General features: G+C 45.6%; 7 non-coding genes across 7 annotated transcripts; all 7 read right to left on the bottom strand.

Moving 5' to 3' along the window:
- Positions 1 to 10,688: 10,688 nt before the first annotated feature.
- On the bottom strand, positions 10,689 to 10,762 carry trnat-agu (transfer RNA threonine (anticodon AGU)). Its single transcript has one exon. It is a non-coding gene; the product is annotated as a tRNA-Thr (tRNA).
- Positions 10,763 to 12,356: 1,594 nt separating this feature from the next.
- On the bottom strand, positions 12,357 to 12,430 carry trnat-agu (transfer RNA threonine (anticodon AGU)). Its single transcript has one exon. It is a non-coding gene; the product is annotated as a tRNA-Thr (tRNA).
- Positions 12,431 to 14,022: 1,592 nt separating this feature from the next.
- trnat-agu (transfer RNA threonine (anticodon AGU)) lies at positions 14,023 to 14,096 on the bottom strand. Its single transcript has one exon. It is a non-coding gene; the product is annotated as a tRNA-Thr (tRNA).
- A 1,574-nt stretch (positions 14,097 to 15,670) lies between these two features.
- On the bottom strand, positions 15,671 to 15,744 carry trnai-aau (transfer RNA isoleucine (anticodon AAU)). Its single transcript has one exon. It is a non-coding gene; the product is annotated as a tRNA-Ile (tRNA).
- Positions 15,745 to 17,336: 1,592 nt separating this feature from the next.
- On the bottom strand, positions 17,337 to 17,410 carry trnat-agu (transfer RNA threonine (anticodon AGU)). Its single transcript has one exon. It is a non-coding gene; the product is annotated as a tRNA-Thr (tRNA).
- A 1,592-nt stretch (positions 17,411 to 19,002) lies between these two features.
- Positions 19,003 to 19,076, bottom strand: trnat-agu (transfer RNA threonine (anticodon AGU)). Its single transcript has one exon. It is a non-coding gene; the product is annotated as a tRNA-Thr (tRNA).
- A 1,574-nt stretch (positions 19,077 to 20,650) lies between these two features.
- Positions 20,651 to 20,724, bottom strand: trnat-agu (transfer RNA threonine (anticodon AGU)). Its single transcript has one exon. It is a non-coding gene; the product is annotated as a tRNA-Thr (tRNA).
- Between the last annotated feature and the right edge of the window lie 1,046 nt (positions 20,725 to 21,770).

Below are 21,770 nucleotides of genomic sequence, written 5' to 3'. Positions count from 1 at the left end.
TTTGGAAGACCGAGACCCCATTAGGTGATGCCGAAGGGGACCCTGAGGAAGTGGAAGAAGCGGCCGTCTACCTCAAAGGCAGTGTAGTGGCGGTCTTCCGGGCGGATCGGAAGCTGGTGGTATGCGGACTTCAGATCTACCGTGGAGAAAACCCAATAGTGTGCAATCTGATTAACCATGACCGCTATGCGGGGAAGGCGATACGCATCGAGTTGCGTGTACCGATTTATGGTCTGGCTGTAGTCTACAACCATCCGGTTCTTTTCCCCGGTCCTGACGACCACGAGGGGACTATAACTGGCCTCGATGATATCCTCCCTCAAGAGCCGCTGGATCTCTGACTTGATAAAAGTCCTGTCCTGGGCACTGTACACTGTCCTGGTGGCGACGGGTTTACAGTCGGGTCGCAAAGAACGAGGGAGGGGCGAGCTTAAGGGTCGCGAGGCTACATACGGTGGGAGGGGGTAGGGGTCCGCCAAACTTCAGAGTCAGGCTTCTGAGGTAGCACTGGAAATCCAGTCCTAACAGGAGAGGAGCGCAGAGAGGACATATAGTTTAAAATTAGCGTACTCGCCGCCCTGTATCGTGAGGTTCGCGACACAGTACCCCTGGATCTGCACTGAATGTGATCCGGAAGCAAGGGAGATTGTTTGGGATGCGGGGGAAATCTGGAGGGAACAGCGCCTTACCGTGTCCGGATGGATGAAGCTCTCCATGCTCCCAGAGTCAAACAGAAAGGGCGTTTCGTGCTCATTGACCCAAACGGTCATCATGGAGTTCTTGAGGTGCTTGGGCCGTGACTGGTCGAGAGTGACAGCGCCAAGCTGCGGGTAGCTGGCGTGGTCGGTGGTAGCGGGGTGGTCCCAAGATGGCAGCTAAGATGGCGGCCCCCGTCGGTCGCACGTGTCGGGCGGCGTTGAAGATGGCGGTCAAATGGCGGCCCCCGTCGGTCGTACGTGTCGGGTGGCGTTGAAGATATCGGCCAAGATGGCGGCCCCATGAGTCGCACGTGTCGGGTAGTGTTAAAAATGGCGGCCCCCACGGATAGCACGAGGCGGATGACACATCAGAAGGGGGCGGTACCGGCAGGAACACAGCCACGCTGCGGGGTCTGCGGACCTGTGAGTCGGGCCTGCGATTTTGAAACTTTGGGTCGGGCCAGACAGACTTTGGCAAAATGTCCTTTCTTGCCGCAGTCGCTGCAGGTTGTGTGCCGAGCTGGGCAACGCTGCCTGGGATGCTGGTTCTGGCCGCAGAAATAGGAAGGCGCCACCCCCCAGGTTGGGCGGGCAGCCGCGCGGCACAGGCCTGGGCCACCCTCGGGACTAATCGAAGACGCAACCAAGGAACCTGGGACACCCTCGGGCCGGGTGATGGTCCCGCCTCCGCTGCCCATGAGGAAATCGCGTGGTCGGAGGGGAAAGCATTTAGGCTATGGAAGGCTTCCTCTAATTAGGTGGATAGTTTTACCGTCTCGTCTAGGCCGAGGGCGCCCTTTTCGAGCAGGCGCTGTCTGACATAGTTGGAGCAGACTCCAGCCACATAGGTGTCCCGGATGGCGAGTTCCATGTGCTGCGAGGCCGTGACGTCCTTGCAGTTAAAATTTCGAGTGAGTACCCTCAGGTCGCGTAGATATTCCTCCAGCGTTTCCCCGGGGCGTTGACAACGTACGGTGAGGAGATGCCGCGCGAACGCTTCATTCACCGGCCTCACGTAATGTCTTTTCAGGATCGCGACCGTGTCTGCGTATGTGGTCGCGTCTTCGATTTGTACCGAGATTCTGTGGCTCACCCGGGCGTGGAGGAGACTCAGCTAATGTGCCTCAGTGACGGCGGGCGAGGAGGAGGCGGCGAGGTAGGCCTCAAAGCAGCGGAGACAGTGTGAAAAGATTCCTTTGGCTTCAGTTGTCTGTGGGTCGAGTTCCAGTCGATCAGGTGTGAGGATGGCTTCCATTGCGATATCTTAGCTTATTAAATTGATGCGACCATCAATTCACACGAGACGATTAGTAGTGCCTGCCTGCGACTGCTCTGTACTGAGTGCCGCCACCAAGCTGCAGATTTATATACCACTCCTGAGGGGGCGGAGCCCACAAGGGCATCAACATAATACAATACAATGCAGTGGTGAATTGTAGTAGCAATACGTTCACCACAAGGACAAAGTAAGTTGCGTGAAAAATGGGAGCTAAGGAAGGTTTGAATAAAGTTTGACATAAAGCAAACTTCAAGGTCGGTGCCACAGAGATTTTGCCAACTATTTCTGCATTCATCATTAAATTGGGAGCATTGTTTCACAGGCTACTTGCTTGGACCTAAAGGCATGAAAGCACTGCTTAAATTTGAAGTCAGGATCTCCTGTTTACAAGACAGGCGCTTTAACCATCTAAGCCACGGCACCAATCTGCAAGACAACTTTGCAAGTGTAGAACAGATTTCAATTGTTTTGATTAAACATCGGTATTGTTGATTTCTCCTGCTGACTTTGAGAGTGCAAACTAAAATATTCATCGTCACTGGGCTTTTGAAACTGTAAAGATTGCAGTTATTTCTGAAAGTTATTAATTTAAAAGCAGTTCTGCAGGAAAGAAGTATACAAACAGGAAATATTTTGCGAATTGGGAAGTGATTAAACATGGCCAGAAAACTACAGTGGTATAATGCAGGACAAGACCAGGAGAGAGTTTTTACATTCACTGAAAATCTAGCAAAAATTCTTGAAAATTCTGGACGGTTGTTACAATTTGGCAAACACGACGTTGTCACGGTTCTTCCACTTTCCATAAAGCATCCTGCATTCTTTATTTTTATTTCCTACCATTCACTGGGAAGCAAACGCCTTGAGCCAAAATCAAAGCTCTGACAGGCACTTGAACCCTGGACCTTCAGATTAAAAGTCTGATGCTCTAGCGACTGAGCTACCAGGGCCCATTATAAAAATGTTCTCATAGCTCACTTCAAAGTCTCATATTGTATCTTTTGAATTTCCTTCACTGGTCATTCAGCCTCTCCAGCTCATTTCCCTCGCAAGCAGACCGGCAGCCTCCCTTCGCCTTTCTTTCTCAAATTCTTCAACTTGGACTCGCATTTTACCAATGACCTGTGATGTGACAACTGTTGTTACCCAGGGACATGCACTGGGACTTCAAGACATTGAAGATTATGTTTAGTTCGCTGAGATATCAGTGGGAAGCTGCAAAGATACAGATTGTATTTTGAGAGAGGGAATAAAGGGTGTTCTCTGTTGTTTGTTGTGGCAGAGAGTGAACGCAAGTAAGCTCATCGAGTAAAGTAACAAATTATGCAAATCGCAAAGTTTCAGGGGGTAAATAGATCTGTCAACGCCACATCTTCATGGAAAACGCCCCATCCTTTATCCCGCCCAAATCGTTCTTGCTGACATGCAGCAACATATATCGTCCAATTAAAAGGCAAATTACTGCGGATGTGAAATCTGAAAAAAAACAGGAAATGATGGAAAATCTCAGTGGGTCTGGCAGCATCTGTGAAGAGAGAACCGAGCTAACGTTTCGAGGCAGGGTCACTCTTCATCAGAGTAAATCATTTAATCATTCAATCTTTGCTCACAGACATCGCTGACAGACATTCAAAATTTCCTGAGGTCAATCCTGTCGTGCATTCAAAGGAAAATACTGCACATGTTGTGAATCTGCATGAGAAACTAAATATGATTGGATTAAAGCTCAGAAAATTAGAGGATGTCTGTGGAGCCAGACACAAAGTTAATGTTTCAAATCCGTGTGATCCTTATTCAGAGCTGAAGCGAGGTTACATGCAATGGAGTCGATGAGGAAAATGGAAGTTGCGTGAAAAATGGGAGATATGGAAGTTTGAATAAAGTTTGATATTAAAACAGGGGAAAGCAAACTCGAAAGTCGGCACCACAGACATTTTGCCAACATTTTCTGTGTTCACCATTAAATGAGGAGCATTCTTCACAGGATACATGCTTTGACCTAAAGGTACAAAGGCATTGCTGAGATGTGAATTCAAGATCTTCTGTTTACAAGACAGGCGCTTTAACCATCTAAGCCACAGCACCAATCAGCAAGACAGCTTTGCAAGTGTAGAACAGATTTCAATTGTTTTGATTAAACATCAGTATTGTTTGTGGTATTATCAGGTATTGCTGTACCTAAGAGGCTGATGACCATTGGTTAAACCTAGGAGTTTACCATTGGCTGTTGATACGTAGCTCCGCCCTGACAGATGGTGTATAAGAACTGGTGCCATCCCAGCAGCCTTCACTTTCTGTACCAAAGCTGCTGGGGAACAGTTCTAGTCGATTAAAGCCTTCAGTTAGGAAATCACTTTGTCTTGAGTGTAATTGATCGCGCATCAATTTAATCGACTACACTTAAGCTGGAAGGATGGATCTCCGAATCAAACCGGAGTACCTACAACTCAGCCCCCACGCGGAGTACTCGGCTGCAATATTTAAACACTGGCTGGCGTGCTTTAAAGGCTACCTCGAGACGGCCGGAGGTACCCCCTCCGAAGGACAGAAAATGCATCTCCTGCACTCAAGGGTCAGCCCTGGGATCTACACCCTTATCGAGGAGGCGGAGGACTATGATCCCGCGATCGAACTGTTAAAAGGACATTATATCTGCCCTGTAAATCAGGTCTACGCACGTCACCTGCTTGCAACGAGACGGCAAAGGCCCGGGGAATCGTTGGAGGCTTTCTACCGGGCGCTACTGGTGCTGGGCCGAAACTGTGGCTGCCCGCAATTTTCAGGGAGCGAGCACACGGAACTTTTAATCAGGGATGCCTTCGTAGCAGGTATGAGCTCTTCTGAGATCCGCCAAAGACTATTAGAAAAGGACACCCTGGGACTTGGAGAGGCATGGGCCCTGGCAGGGTCCATGGACGTAGCCTCCCAAAACACGCAGTCCTATGCGCCCGACCGCGCAGCAGCCCCCTGGGCTGCGTGGCACCCCTCAGCGGCAGCCCCACAGAACTTCCCCTGACAGCGCAGGCCTGCGCTGCGAGACGGCCCACTAACGCCGCCGGGCACCGCTGTTCCTTCTGTGGGCATGTGAATCATTCCCGCCAGCGCTGCCCGGCCCGCACCGCCGCCTGCAAAGGGTGCAGCAAGAAGGGCCACTTTGTGGGGGTCTGCCAGGCCCACGCTGTGGCCGCGGTCTCCAGCGACTCCGGACCGCCGCGCCAACCCCCCTTCAGGTCCCAACCGGCCAGCGCTCACCGCCACCCCACTATCCTAGGGCCACACGCGACCCATGGGCATGGCCATCTTGCCCCCCGGACTCCACGCTGGACGGGTGGGTGCCGCCATTTTGTCCATCCCCGCCGCCATCTTGTCCATCACCGATCACCATGTGCGACCCATGGGAGACGCCAACTTGGATGGGGCCCCAGGCCCCCAGCACAACCGACGAAACGCTGCCCAATCAGAAATCGCAACTGCTTCATCTGGCCTCGGTGACACTGGACCAAAGTCGACCTCGGACACTCGCAACAGCAACAATGACGGTCTTCATCAACGGCCACGAGACATCTTGCCTGATTGACTCTGGGAGCACGGAAAGCTTTGTTCACCCCGACATGGTAAGGCGCTATTCACTTGTTACCCACCCTGTAAACCAAAGGATCTCCCTGGCCTCCGGGTCACACTCGGTGGAGATAAAGGGGTTCTGCCTAGCGAATCTCACTGTCCAAGGCAGGAGATTCAACAATTTCCGCCTTTTTGTCCTGCCGCACCTCTGCGTGGCTGCACTCATGGGGTTGGACTTCCAATGTAACTTGCAAAGCCTGACCTTTAAATCGGCGGCCCTATACCCCCCCTTAATGTCTGCGGCCTTGCGACCTTTAAGGTCGACCCGCCTTCCCTGTTTGCGAACCTCACCCTGGATTGCAAACCTGTCGCCACCAGGAGCAGACGGTACAGTGCCCAGGACCGGACCTTCATCAGGTCAGAGGTCCAAAGGCTGCTGAGGGAAGGGGTCATCGAAGCGAGCAACAGTCTCTGGAGAGCTCAAGTAGTGGCGGTAAAGACCGGGGAGAAACATAGGATGGTCATCGACTACAGTCAGACCATCAACAGGTTTACGCAGCTGGACGCGTACCCTCTCCCCCGTATAGCCGACCTGGTAAACAGGATTGCGCAATACAAGGTCTTCTCCACGGTGGATCTCAAGTCCGCCTACCATCAGCTACCCCTCCTTAATAGTGACCGCAAGTACACTGCCTTCGAAGCAGATGGGCGGCTCTATCAATTTTTAAGAGTTCCCTTTGGTGTCGGTCTTCCAGCGAGAGATGGACCGAATGGTTGACCAGTACGGCTTCCGCGCAACGTTCCCGTATCTGGATAACGTCACCATCTGCGGCCATGACCAGCAGGACCACAACACCAACCTCCGTAAATTTCTCCAGACCGCGAAAATCCTTAACTTTTTTTTAAAAATATATTTTATTGAAAATTTTTTCCCCAAACAACAATTTTTCCCCTCTTACAAAGCAAACGTAACAATACAGAAATGTTTAACAATACACAAATAACAAAACCCCATTATCTTTTGACATAAACTAAACTAAAACCCCCGCCCCCCCCCCCGCCCCCTCCCCCCCCTCCCCCCTGGGTTGCTGCTGCTGGTCATCTGTCTTCCCTCTAACGTTCCCCTAGGTAGTCGAGAAATGGCTGCCACCGCTTGGTGAACCCTTGAGCCGATCCTCTCAGGGCAAACTTTATCTGCTCCAGTTTAATGAACGCCGCCATATCGTTTACCCAGGCCTCCAGTCCGGGGGGTTTCGCCTCCTTCCACATGAGTAGGATCCTGCGCCGGGCTACTAGGGACGCAAAGGGCACAACGTCGGCCTCTTTCGCCTCCTGCACTCCCGGCTCTTCCGCAACTCCAAATAGAGCTAACCTGAAAATCCTTAACTTAACGTACAATAAGGATAAATGCGTATTCAACACCGACTGTCTAGCCATTCGAGGCTACGTAGTGCGAAATTGAGTTTTAGGCCCCGACCCTGAGCGCATGCGCCCCCTTATGGAGTTCCCCCTCCCTCACTGCCCCAAGGCCCTGAAGCGCTGTCGAGGGTTTTTCGGTTACTACGCCCAGTGGGTCCCGAACTACGCAGCCAAAGCCCGACCCCTAATCCAGTCCACAACCTCCCCCCTGTCGACCGAGGCCCGCCAGGCCTTCAGCCGTATCAAAGCAGACATTGCAAAGGCCACGATGTGCGCCATCGACGAGTCCTTCCCCTTCCAGGTCGAGAGCGATGCGTCCGACATAGCTCTGGCGGCCACCCTCAACCAAGCGGGCAGGCCCGTGGCCTTCTTCTCCTGTACCCTCCACGCTTCCAAAATGCGCCATTCCTTGGTCGAAAAAGAGGCACAAGCCATAGTTGAAGCTGTGAGACATTGGAGGCATTACCTGGCCGGCAGGAGATTCACTCTCCTCACGGACCAACGGTCGGTTGCTTTCATGTTCGATAATGCACAGCGGGGCAAGATTAAAAATGACAAGATCTTGCGGTGGAGGATAGAACTCTCCACCTTCAACTACGAGATCTTGTACCGTCTGGGGAAGCTAAACGAGCCTCCTGATGCCCTGTCCCACGGCACTTGTGCCACTGCACAAGTGGACCCCCTCCGAGCCCTCCACGAGGACCTCTGCCACCCGGGGGTCACTCGTATCTTCCACTTCATCAAGACCCGCAACCTGCCCGACTCCATCGAGGAGGTCAGGACAGTCACCAAGGACTGACAAATCTGCGCGGAGTGCAAACCACACTTCTACCGGCCAGAGAGGGTGCACCTGATAAAGGCTTCCCATCTCTTTGAACTCCTCAGCATGGATTTCAAAGGCCCCCTCCCCTCCACCGACCGCAACACGTATTTCCTGAACGTGAGTGACGAGTACTCCCGGTTCCCATTCGCCATCCCCTGCCCCGACATGACCGCAACCACCATCATCAAGGCCCTCCAGGGTATCTTTACACTGTTCGGTTTCCCTGCGTACATACGCAGTGATAGGGGGTCCTCCTTTATGAGCGACGAACTGCGTCAATTCCTGCTCAGCAGGGTCATTGCCACAAGCAGGATGACCAGTTACAACCCCCGGGGAAACGGACAGGTGGAGAGGGAGAACGGAACGGTCTGGAAGACTGTTCTACTGGCCCTATGGTCCAGGAATCTCCCAGTCTCCCGCTGGCAAGAAGTCCTCCCGGTGGCCCTCCACGCCATCCGGTCGCTGCTCTGTACAACTACCAATCAGACACCTCATGAACGTCTCCTTGTTTTCCCCAGGAAGTCCTCCTCCGGGACCTCGCTCCCAACCTGGCTAGCGACACCCGGACCCATCCTGCTTCGGAAGCATGTGCGGGCGCACAAGTTGGACCCATTGGTCGAGAGGGTCCACCTGCTGCACGCTAACCCCCAGTACATCTTTGTGGCGTTCCCTGACGCCAGGCAAGATACAGTCTCCCTCCGGGACCTGGCGCCCGCCGGAACCCCACACGCACCCGGACCATTACCCCCACCCCCACCCCCCTGACAGCACCTCACTGGAGGGTCAGTACTCCCGCCGCTCCAGCCTACGCCTGCCCACCCACCGATGCCCCCTACAGGCGACCCCCCCGTGTCAACCGTTTGCCCCAACAGCACCGCCTAGGGGTGACGAAGCTGCCAGGGAGGCCAAAGCTACACTCCCGGAGTCGCAACCACCTGGACCCCCACCAGAATCACCACCGAAGCCCAGACGGTCCAGAAGGACGACCAGGTCACCCGATCGACTGATTGCTTCGCTGTGACTTTAACCGTGAACAAACAATTTGTAAATATTCTCGACAGCTCTGTAAGGACGTATCACAGTACCTCCATATCTGATCATACCATGTTAAAGGCGACTGTTACCACTGGCCACCACCCCCGCCGGACTCTTTTTTAACAGGGGGTGAATGTGGTATTATCAGGTATTGCTGTACCTAAGAGGCTGATGACCATTGGTTAAACCTAGGAGTTTACCATTGGCTGTTGATACGTAGCTCCGCCCTGACAGGTGGAGTATAAGAACTGGTGCCGTCCCAGCAGCCTTCACTTTCTGTACCGAAGCTGCTGGGAAACAGTTCTAGTCGATTAAAGCCTTCAGTTATGAAATCACTTTGTCTTGAGTGTAATTGATCGTGCATCATTGTTGATTTCTCAAACTGACTTTGTGAGTGCACTGGGGTTTTGAAACTGTTAAAATTGCAGTTATTTGCTGAAAGTTATTAGTTTATAGCAGTTCTGCAGGAAAGAAGTAAACAAACAGGAAATGTTTTGCGAATTGGGAAGTGATTAAACATGGCCAGAAAACTATAGTGGTATAATGCAGGACCAGACCAGGAGAGAGTTTTTACATTAACTGAAAATCTAGCAAGAATTCTTGAAAATTCGCGACGGCTGTTGCAATTTGGCAAACACGACGTTATTCACGGTCCTTCCACTTTCCATAAAGCATCCTGCATTCTTTATTCTTTTTTCCTACCGTTCATTGGGAAGCAAATGCCTTGAGCCAAAATCAAAGCCCTGACAGGGACTTGAACCCTCGACCCTCAGATTAAAAGTCTAATGCTCTACCAACTGAGCTCCCAGGACCCATTTCAAAAATGCTCTCATATCTTACGTCAAAGTCTCATATTGTATCTTTTGATTTTCCTTCACTGGTCATTCAGCCTCTCCAGCTCATTTCCCTCGCAAGCAGACCGGCAGCCTCCCTTCGGCTTTCTTTCTCAAATTCTTCAACTTGGACTCGTATTTTACCAATGGCCTGTGATGTGACAACTGTTGTGACCCAGCGATAATGCACTGGGACTTCAAGACATTGAAGATTACGGTTAGGTCGCTGAGATATGAGTGGGAAGCTACAGAGATACAGATTGTATTTTCAGAGAGGTAATAAAGCGTGTCATCTGTTGTTTGTTGTGGCAGAGTGTGAACGCAAGTAAGCTCATTTTGTAAACCGCAAATTATGCAAATCGCAAAGTTTCAGGGCGTAAATAGATCTGTCAACTCCACATCTTAATGGAAAACGCCTCAAGCTTTATCCCGCCCAAATCGTTCTTGCTGACATGCAGCAACATATATTGTCCAATAAAAAGGCAAATTACTGCAGATGTGAAATCTGGAATCAAACAGGAAATGATGGAAAATCTCAGTGGGTCTGGCAGCATCTGTGAAGAGAGAACCGAGCTAACGTTTCAAGGTTGGGTCATTCTTCATCAGAGTAAATCATTTAATCATTCAATCTTTGCTTACAGATATCGCTGATAAATTTTCAAAACGTTCCTTCTGGAATACCGGAGGTAAATCCTGTCATGCATTCAAAGAAAATACTGCGGATGTTGCGAATCTGCATGAGAAGCTAAACATGATAGGATTGAAGCTCAGAAAATCAGAGGATATATGTGGAGCCAGACACAGAGTTAACATTTCAAATCCGTGAGATCCTTAATCAGAGCTGAAGTGAGGAGTAAATGCAATGGAGTAGATGAGAAAATGGAAGTTGCGTGAAAAATGGAGCTATGAAAGGTTTGACATAAGAGTAGGGAAAGCACCTTCAAGGTTAGTGCCATGGAGATTTTGCCAATATATTCTGCATACACCATTAAATTGGGAGCTTTTCATAAGAGGTTACTTGTTTTGGCATAAAGGTATAAAGGTACTGCTGAGATTTGAACTCAGGATTGCCTGTTTACTAGACAGGCGCTTTAACCATCTAAGCCACAGCACCTACTGGCACACCAGCTCTGCAAGTTTGGAACAGATTTCCATTATTTTGATTACCGCTCAGTATTGTTGATTTCTCATACTGACTTTGAGAGTGCAAATTAAAATATTCATCGGCACTGGGCTTTTGAAACTGTAAAAATTGCAATTATTTCTGAAAGTTATTAGATTATAGCATTCTGCAGGGAAGAAGTAATAAAACAGGAAATATTTTGTGAAGTGAAAGTAAATAAACATGACCACAAAACTAAAGTGGAATAATGCAGGACAAGACCAATAGAGTTGTTACATGAACTGAAAATCTAGCAAAAATTCTTGAAAGTTGTCGACGGCAATTGCAATTTGGCAAACACGACTTTGTCACGGTTCATCCACTTTCCCAAAAGCACCCTGCATTCTTTATTCTTTTTTCCTGTCGTTCATTGGGAACAAAAACGCCTTGAGACAAAGTTGAAGCCCAGGCAGGGACTTAAACCCATCGATCTTCAGATTAAAAGTCAGATGCTCTACCGACTGCGCTTCCAGGGCCCATTCCAAACGCAGTCTTATAGCTCACTTCAATGTCTCATATTGTATCTTTTGAATTTCCTTCAATGGTCATTCAGCCTCACCAGCACATCTCCCTCGCAAGCAGACCGGCAGCCTCCCTTTGGCTTCCTTTCTCAAATTCTACAGATTATACTCGCTTTTTACCAGTGACTTGTGATGTGACAACTGTTTACTCAGGGACCTGCACTGAGACTTCAAAACTTTGAAGATTACATTTAGTTCGGTGAGATCTGAGTGGGAAGCTACAGGGACAAAGGTTGTATTTTCAGAGAGGGAATAAAAGGTATCATCTGGTGTTTGTTGTGGCAGAGTGTGAACGTAAATAAATTCATCTTGTAAACTAGCAAATTATGCAAATCGCAAAGTTTCAGGATAGAAATAGATCTGTCAGCACCACATCATCATGGAAAATAACCCCATCCTTTATCCCGCCCGAGTCGTTCTTGCAAACGTGCAGCAACATAAATCGTTCAATATAAAAGCAAATTACTGCGGATGTAAAATCTGAAAGAAAAACAGGAAATGATGGAAAATCTCAGCGGGTCTGGCACCACCTGTGAAGAGAGAACCGAGTTAACATTTCGAGGATGGGTCACTCTTCGTCCCAGTAAATCAATTAATCATTCAATCGTTGCTCACAGATGTCGCTAAAAAACATTCAAAAAGTTCCTTCAGGATTACCGGAGGTAAATCCTGTCATGCATTCAAAGAAAATACTGCAGATGGTGCGAATCTGCATGAGAAGCGAAACATGATAGGATTGAAGCTCAAAAAATCAGAGGATATATGTGGAGCCAGACACAGAGTTATCATTTCAAATCCGTGTGATCCTTAATCAGAGCTGAAGTGAGGAGTAAATGCAATGGAGTAGATGAGATGGAGTAGATGAGATGGAGTAGATGAGAAAATGGAGCTATTAAAGGTTTGACATTAGAGTAGGGTGGGCATTTTCAAGGTGAGTGCCATGGAGATTTTGCCATTTAACTCTGCATTCACCATTAAATTGGGAGCTTTCATAACAGGTTACTTGTTTCGACAGAAAGGTATAAAGGCACTGCTGAGATTTGAACTAAGGATCTCCTGTTTACTAGACAGGCGCTTTAACCATCTAAGCCACAGCACCTACTTGCACACCAGCTCTGCAAGTTTGGAGCAGATTTCCATTATTTTGATTACCGCTCAGTATTGTTGATTTCTCATGCTGACTTTGAGAGTGCAAATTTCATTGGCACTGGACTTTTGAAACTGCAAAAATTGCTGTTATTTCTGAAAGTTATTAGATTATAGCATTCTGCAGGGAGGAGTTAACAAACAGGAAATATTTTGTGAATTGGAAGTAATTAAACATGACCACAAAACTATAGTGGTATAATGCAGGACAAGACCAGGAGAGAGTTTTTACATTAACTGAAAATCTAGCAAAAATTCTTGAAAGTTGTCGATGCCAATTGCAATTTGGCAAACACGACGTTGTCACAGTTCATCCACTTTCCCAAAATCACCCTGCATTCTTTATTCTTTTTTCCTGTCGTTCATTGGGAACAAAAACAGCTAGAGACAAAGTTGAAGCCCAGGCAGGGACTTAAACCCATCGATCTTCAGATTAAAAGTCAGATGCTCTACCGACTGCGCTTCCAGGGCCCATTCCAAACGCAGTCTTATAGCTCACTTCAAAGTCTCATATTGTATATTTTGAATTTCCTTCAATGGTAATTCAGCCTCACCAGCACATTTCCCTCGCAAGCAGACTGGCAGCCTCCCTTTGGCTTCCTTTCTCAAATTCTTCAGCTTGTTCTCGCTTTTTACCAGTGACTTGTGACTTGACAACTGTTTACCCAGGGACCTGCACTGGGATTCCAGACTTTGAAGATTACGTTTAGTTCGGTGAGATCTGAGTGGGAAGCTACAGAGACAAAGATTGTATTTTGAGAGAGGGAATAAAAGGTATCATCTGGTGTTTGTTGTGGCAGTGTGTGAACGTAAATAAATTCATCTAGTAAACTAGCAAATTATGCAAATCGCAAAGTTTCAGGATATAAATAGATCTGTCAGCACCACATCATCATGGAAAATAACCCCATCCTTTATCCCGCCCGAGTCGTTCTTGCAAACGTGCAGGAACATAAATCGATCATTATAAACGCAAATTACTGCGGATGTAAAATCTGAAAGAAAAACAGGAAATGACGGAAAATCTCAGCGGGTCTGGCACCACCTGTGAAGAGAGAACCGAGTTAACATTTCGAGTCCGGGTCACTCTTCGTCACAGTAAATCAATTAATCATTCAATCGTTGCTCACAGATGTCACTAAAAAACATTCAAAATGTTCCTTCAGGATTACCGGAGGTAAATCCTGTCATGCGTTCAAAGAAAATACTGCTGATGGTGCGAATCTGCATGAGAAGCTAAACATGATAGGATTGAAGCTCAAAAATTCAGAGGATATATGTGGAGCCAGACACAGCGTTAACATTTCAAATCCGTGTGATCCTTAATCAGAGCTGAAGTGAGGAGTAAATGCAATGGAGTCGATGAGATGGAGTAGATGAAAAAATGGAAGTTGCGTGAAAAATGGAGCTATGAAAGGTTTGACATAAGAGTCGGGAGGGCATCTTCAAGGTTAGTGCCATGGAAATTTTGCCAATAAACTCTGCATTCACCATTAAATTGGGAGCTTTTCATAACAGGTTACTTGTTTTGACGTAAAGGTATAAAGGCACTGCTGAGATTTGAACTCAGGATCTCCTGTTTACTTGACAGGCGCTTTTACCATCTAAGCCACAGCACCTACTTGCAGACTCGATCTGCAAGTTTGGAGCAAATTTCCATTATTTTGATTACCGCTCAGTATTGTTGATTTCTCATGCTGACTTTGAGAGTGCAAATTTCATTGGCACTGGACTTTTGAAACTGCAAAAATTGGAGTTATTTCTGAAAGTTATTAGATTATAGCATTCTGCAGGGACTAGTAAACAAACAGGAAATATTTTGTGAATTGGAAGTAATTAAACATGACCACAAAACTATAGTGGTATAATGCAGGACAAGACCAGGAGAGAGTTTATACATTAACTGAAAATCTAGCAGAAATTCTTGAAAGTTGTCGGCGGCAATTGCAATTTGGCAAACACGAAGTTGTCACGGTTCATCCACTTTCCCAAAATCACCCTGCATTTTTTATTTTTTTTTCCTGTCGTTCATTGGGAACAAACACACCTTGAGACAAAGTTGAAGCCCAGGCAGGGACTTAAACCCATCGATCTTCAGATTAAAAGTCAGATGCTCTACCGACTGCGCTTCCAGGGCCCATTCCAAACGCAGTCTTATAGCTCACTTCAAAGTCTCATATTGTATATTTTGAATTTCCTTCAATGGTAATTCAGCCTCACCAGCACATTTCCCTCGCAAGCAGACCGGCAGCCTCCCTTTGGCTTCCTTTCTCAAATTCTTCAGCTTGTACTCGCTTTTTACCAGTGACTTGTGATGTGACAACTGTTTACCCAGGGACCTGCACTGGGACTTCAAGACTTTGAAGATTACGTTTAGTTCGGTGAGATCTGAGTGGGAAGCTACAGAGACAAAGATTGTATTTTGAGAGAGGGAATAAAAGGTATCATCTGGTGTTTGTTGTGGCAGTGTGTGAACGTAAATAAATTCATCTAGTAATCTAGCAAATTATGCAAATCGCAAAGTTTCAGGATATAAATAGATCTGTCAGCACCACATCATCATGGAAAATAACCCCATCCTTTATCCCGCCCGAGTCGTTCTTGCAAACGTGCAGCAACATAAATCGTTCAATTTAAAAGCAAATTACTGCGGATGTAAAATCTGAAAGAAAAACAGGAAATGATGGAAAATCTCAGCGGGTCTGGCACCACCTGTGAAGAGAGAACCGAGTTAACATTTCGAGTCCGGGTCACTCTTCGTCACAGTAAATCAATTAATCATTCAATCGTTGCTCACAGATGTCGCTAAAAAACAATCAAAATGTTCCTTCAGGATTACCGGAGGTAAATCCTGTCATACATTCAAAGAAAATACTGCAGATGTTGCGAATCTGCATGAGAAGCTAAACATGATAGGATTGAAGCTCAAAAATTCAGAGGATATACGTGGAGCCAGACACAGAGTTAACATTTCAAATCCGTGTGATCCTTAATCAGAGCTGAAGTGAGGAGTAAATGCAATGGAGTAGATGAGATGGAGTAGATGAGAAAATGGAGCTATGAAAGGTTTGACATTAGAGTAGGGTGGGCATTTTCAAGGTTAGTGCCATGGAGATTTTGCCATTTAACTCTGCATTCACCATTAAATTGGGAGCTTTCATAACAGGTTACTTGTTTCGACAGAAAGGTATAAAGGTACTGCTGAGATTTGAACTAAGGATCGCCTGTTTATTAGACAGGCGCTTTAACCATCTAAGCCACAGCACCTACTTGCACACCAGCTCTGCAAGTTTGGAGCAGATTTCCATTATTTTGATTACCGCTCAGTATTGTTGATTTCTCATGCTGACTTTGAGAGTGCAAATTTCATTGGCACTGGACTTTTGAAACTGCAAAAATTGCTGTTATTTCTGAAAGTTATTAGATTATAGCATTCTGCAGGGAGAAGTTAACAAACAGGAAATATTTTGTGAATTGGAAGTAATTAAACATGACCACAAAACTATAGTGGTATAATGCAGGACAAGACCAGGAGAGAGTTTTTACATTAACTGAAAATCTAGCAAAAATTCTTGAAAGTTGTCGATGCCAATTGCAATTTGGCAAACACGACGTTGTCACAGTTCATCCACTTTCCCAAAATCACCCTGCATTCTTTATTCTTTTTTCCTGTCGTTCATTGGGAACAAAAACGGCTAGAGACAAAGTTGAAGCCCAGGCAGGGACTAAAACCCATCGATCTTCAGATTAAAAGTCAGATGCTCTACCGACTGCGCTTCCAGGGCCCATTCCAAACGCAGTCTTATAGCTCACTTCAAAGTCTCATATTGTATATTTTGAATTTCTTTCAATGGTAATTCAGCCACACCAGCACATTTCCCTCGCAAGCAGACCGTCAGCCTCCCTTTGGCTTCCTTTCTCAAATTCTTCAGCTTGTTCTCGCTTTTTACCAGTGACTTGTGATGTGACAACTGTTTACCCAGGGACCTGCACTGGGACTTCAAAACTTTGAAGATTACGTTTAGTTCGTGAGATCTGAGTGGGAAGCTACAGAGACAAAGATTGTATTTTGAGAGAGGGAATAAAAGGTATCATTTGGTGTTTGTTGTGGCAGTGTGTGAACGTAAATAAATTCATCTTGTAAACTAGCAAATTATGCAAATCGCAAAGTTTCAGGATATAAATAGATCTGTCAGCACCACATCATCATGGAAAATAACCCCATCCTTTATCCCGCCCGAGTCGTTCTTGCAAACGTGCAGCAACATAAATCGTTCAATATAAAAGCAAATTACTGCGGATGTAAAATCTGAAAGAAAAACAGGAAATGATGGAAAATCTCAGCGGGTCTGGCACCACCTGTGAAGAGAGAACCGAGTTAACATTTCGAGGATGGGTCACTCTTCGTCCCAGTAAATCAATTAATCATTCAATCGTTGCTCACAGATGTCGCTAAAAAACATTCAAAAAGTTCCTTCAGGATTACCGGAGGTAAATCCTGTCATGCATTCAAAGAAAATACTGCAGATGGTGCGAATCTGCATCAGAAGCGAAACATGATAGGATTGAAGCTCAAAAAATCAGAGGATATATGTGGAGCCAGACACAGAGTTATCATTTCAAATCCGTGTGACCCTTAATCAGAGGTGAAGTGAGGAGTAAATGCAATGGAGTAGATGAGATGGAGTAGATGAGAAAATGGAAGTTGCGTGAAAAATGGAGCTATGAAAGGTTTGACATAAAAGTCGGGTGGGCGTTTTCAAGGTTAGTGCCATGGAGATTTTGCCAATAAACTCTGCATTCACCATTAAATTTGGAGCTTTTCATAACAGGTTACTTGTTTTGACGTAGAGATATAAAGGCACGGCTGAGATTTGAACTCAGGATCTCCTGTTTACTAGACAGGCGCTTTAACCATCTAAGCCACAGCGCCTACTTGCACACCAGCTCTGCAAGTTTGGAGCAGATTTCCATTATTTTGATTACCGCTCAGTATTGTTGATTTCTCATGCTGACTTTGAGAGTGCAAATTTCATTGGCACTGGACTTTTGAAACTGCAAAAATTGGAGTTATTTCTGAAAGTTATTAGATTATAGCATTCTGCAGGGACTAGTAAACAAACAGGAAATATTTTGTGAATTGGAAGTAATTAAACATGACCACAAAACTATAGTGGTATAATGCAGGACAAGACCAGGAGAGAGTTTTGACATTAACTGAAAATCTAGCAAAAATTCTTGAAAGTTGTCGGCGGCAATTGCAATTTGGCAAACACGATGTTGTCACGGTTCATCCACTTTCCCAAAATCACCCTGCATTTTTTATTTTTTTTTCCTGTCGTTCATTGGGAACAAACACACCTTGAGACAAAGTTGAAGCCCAGGCAGGGACTTAAACCCATCGATCTTCAGATTAAAAGTCAGATGCTCTACCGACTGCGCTTCCAGGGCCCATTCCAAACGCAGTCTTATAGCTCACTTCAAAGTCTCATATTGTATATTTTGAATTTCCTTCAATGGTAATTCAGCCTCACCAGCGCATTTCCCTCGCAAGCAGACCGGCAGCCTCCCTTTGGCTTCCTTTCTCAAATTCTTCAGCTTGTACTCGCTTTTTACCAGTGACTTGTGATGTGACAACTGTTTACCCAGGGACCTGCACTGGGACTTCAAGACTTTGAAGATTACGTTTAGTTCGGTGAGATCTGAGTGGGAAGCTACAGAGACAAAGATTGTATTTTGCGAGAGGGAATAAAAGGTATCATCTGGTGTTTGTTGTGGCAGTGTGTGAACGTAAATAAATTCATCTAGTAAACTAGCAAATTATGCAAATCGCAAAGTTTCAGGATATAAATAGATCTGTCAGCACCACATCATCATGGAAAATAACCCCATCCTTTATCCCGCCCGAGTCGTTCTTGCAAACGTGCAGCAACATAAATCGTTCAATTTAAAAGCAAATTACTGCGGATGTAAAATCTGAAAGAAAAACAGGAAATGATGGAAAATCTCAGTGGGTCTGGCACCACCTGTGAAGAGAGAACCGAGTTAACATTTCGAGTCCGGGTCACTCTTCGTCACAGTAAATCAATTAATCATTCAATCGTTGCTCACAGATGTCGCTAAAAAACATTCAAAATGTTCCTTCAGGATTACCGGAGGTAAATCCTGTCATACATGCAAAGAAAATACTGCGGATGTTGCGAATCTGCATGAGAAGCGAAACGTGATAGGATTGAAATTCAAAAAATCAGAGGATATATGTGGAGCCAGACACAGAGTTATCATTTCAAATCCGTGTGACCCTTAATCAGAGGTGAAGTGAGGAGTAAATGCAATGGAGTAGATGAGATGGAGTAGATGAGAAAATGGAAGTTGCATGAAAAATGGAGCTGTGAAAGGTTTGACATTAGAGTAGGGTGGGCATTTTCAAGGCTACTGCCATGGAGATTTTGCCATTTAACTCTGCATTCACCATTAAATTGGGAGCTTTCATAACAGGTTACTTGTTTCGACAGAAAGGTATAAAGGCACTGCTGAGATTTGAACTAAGGATCTCCTGTTTACTAGACAGGCGCTTTAACCATCTAAGCCACAGCACCTACTTGCACACCAGCTCTGCAAGTTTGGAGCAGATTTCCATTATTTTGATTACCGCTCAGTATTGTTGATTTCTCATGCTGACTTTGAGAGTGCAAATTTCATTGGCACTGGACTTTTGAAACTGCAAAAATTGCTGTTATTTCTGAAAGTTATTAGATTATAGCATTCTGCAGGGAGAAGTTAACAAACAGGAAATATTTTGTGAATTGGAAGTAATTAAACATGACCACAAAACTATAGTGGTATAATGCAGGACAAGACCAGGAGAGAGTTTTTACATTAACTGAAAATCTAGCAAAAATTCTTGAAAGTTGTCGATGCCAATTGCAATTTGGCAAACACGACGTTGTCACAGTTCATCCACTTTCCCAAAATCACCCTGCATTCTTTATTCTTTTTTCCTGTCGTTCATTGGGAACAAAAACGGCTAGAGACAAAGTTGAAGCCCAGGCAGGGACTAAAACCCATCGATCTTCAGATTAAAAGTCAGATGCTCTACCGACTGCGCTTCCAGGGCCCATTCCAAACGCAGTCTTATAGCTCACTTCAAAGACTCATATTGTATATTTTGAATTTCTTTCAATGGTAATTCAGCCACACCAGCACATTTCCCTCGCAAGCAGACCGGCAGCCTCCCTTTGGCTTCCTTTCTCAAATTCTTCAGCTTGTTCTCGCTTTTTACCAGTGACTTGTGATGTGACAACTGTTTACCCAGGGACCTGCACTGGGACTTCAAGACTTTGACGATTACGTTTACTTCGGTGAGATCTGAGTGGGAAGCTACAGAGACAAAGATTGTATTTTGAGAGAGGGAATAAAAGGTATCATCTGGTGTTTGTTGTGGCAGTGTGTGAACGTAAATAAATTCATCTAGTAATCTAGCAAATTATGCAAATCGCAAAGTTTCAGGATATAAATAGATCTGTCAGCACCACATCATCATGGAAAATAACCCCATCCTTTATCCCGCCCGAGTCGTTCTTGCAAACGTGCAGCAACATAAATCGTTCAATTTAAAAGCAAATTACTGCGGATGTAAAATCTGAAAGAAAAACAGGAAATGATGGAAAATCTCAGCGGGTCTGGCACCACCTGTGAAGAGAGAACCGAGTTAACATTTCGAGTCCGGGTCACTCTTCGTCACAGTAAATCAATTAATCATTCAATCGTTGCTCACAGATGTCGCTAAAAAACAATCAAAATGTTCCTTCAGGATTACCGGAGGTAAATCCTGTCATACATTCAAAGAAAATACTGCGGATGTTGCGAATCTGCATGAGAAGCTAAACATGATAGGATTGAAGCTCAAAAATTCAGAGGATATATGTGGAGCCAGACACAAAGTTAACATTTCAAATCCGTGTGATCCTTAATCAGAGCTGAAGTGAGGAGTAAATGCAATGGAGTAGATGAGATGGAGGAGATGAGAAAATGGAGCTATGAAAGGTTTGACATTAGAGTAGGGTGGGCATTTTCAAGGTTAGTGCCATGGAGATTTTGCCATTTAACTCTGCATTCACCATTAAATTGGGAGCTTTCATAACAGGTTACTTGTTTCGACAGAAAGGTATAAAGGTACTGCTGAGATTTGAACTAAGGATCGCCTGTTTACTAGACAGGCGCTTTAACCATCTAAGCCACAGCACCTACTTGCACACCAGCTCTGCAAGTTTGGAGCAGATTTCCATTATTTTGATTACCGCTCAGTATTGTTGATTTCTCATGCTGACTTTGAGAGTGCAAATTTCATTGGCACTGGACTTTTGAAACTGCAAAAATTGCTGTTATTTCTGAAAGTTATTAGATTATAGCATTCTGCAGGGAGAAGTTAACAAACAGGAAATATTTTGTGAATTGGAAGTAATTAAACATGACCACAAAACTATAGTGGTATAATGCAGGACAAGACCAGGAGAGAGTTTTTACATTAACTGAAAATCTAGCAAAAATTCTTGAAAGTTGTCGATGCCAATTGCAATTTGGCAAACACGACGTTGTCACAGTTCATCCACTTTCCCAAAATCACCCTGCATTCTTTATTCTTTTTTCCTGTCGTTCATTGGGAACAAAAACAGCTAGAGACAAAGTTGAAGCCCAGGCAGGGACTTAAACCCATCGATCTTCAGATTAAAAGTCAGATGCTCTACCGACTGCGCTTCCAGGGCCCATTCCAAATGCAGTCTTATAGCTCACTTCAAAGTCTCATATTGTATATTTTGAATTTCCTTCAATGGTAATTCAGCCTCACCAGCACATTTCCCTCGCAAGCAGACTGGCAGCCTCCCTTTGGCTTCCTTTCTCAAATTCTTCAGCTTGTTCTCGCTTTTTACCAGTGACTTGTGACTTGACAACTGTTTACCCAGGGACCTGCACTGGGACTTCAAGACTTTGAAGATTACGTTTAGTTCGGTGAGATCTGAGTGGGAAGCTACAGAGACAAAGATTGTATTTTGAGAGAGGGAATAAAAGGTATCATCTGGTGTTTGTTGTGGCAGTGTGTGAACGTAAATAAATTCATCTAGTAAACTAGCAAATTATGCAAATCGCAAAGTTTCAGGATATAAATAGATCTGTCAGCACCACATCATCATGGAAAATAACCCCATCCTTTATCCCGCCCGAGTCGTTCTTGCAAACGTGCAGGAACATAAATCGATCATTATAAACGCAAATTACTGCGGATGTAAAATCTG

This window comes from Scyliorhinus torazame, chromosome 4, assembly GCF_047496885.1.
Source record: "Scyliorhinus torazame isolate Kashiwa2021f chromosome 4, sScyTor2.1, whole genome shotgun sequence".
NCBI classification, from domain to species: Eukaryota; Metazoa; Chordata; class Chondrichthyes; order Carcharhiniformes; family Scyliorhinidae; genus Scyliorhinus; species Scyliorhinus torazame.
Note: the sequence above shows the minus strand (reverse complement) of the source record. Positions and strands in the feature narration are given on the sequence as shown.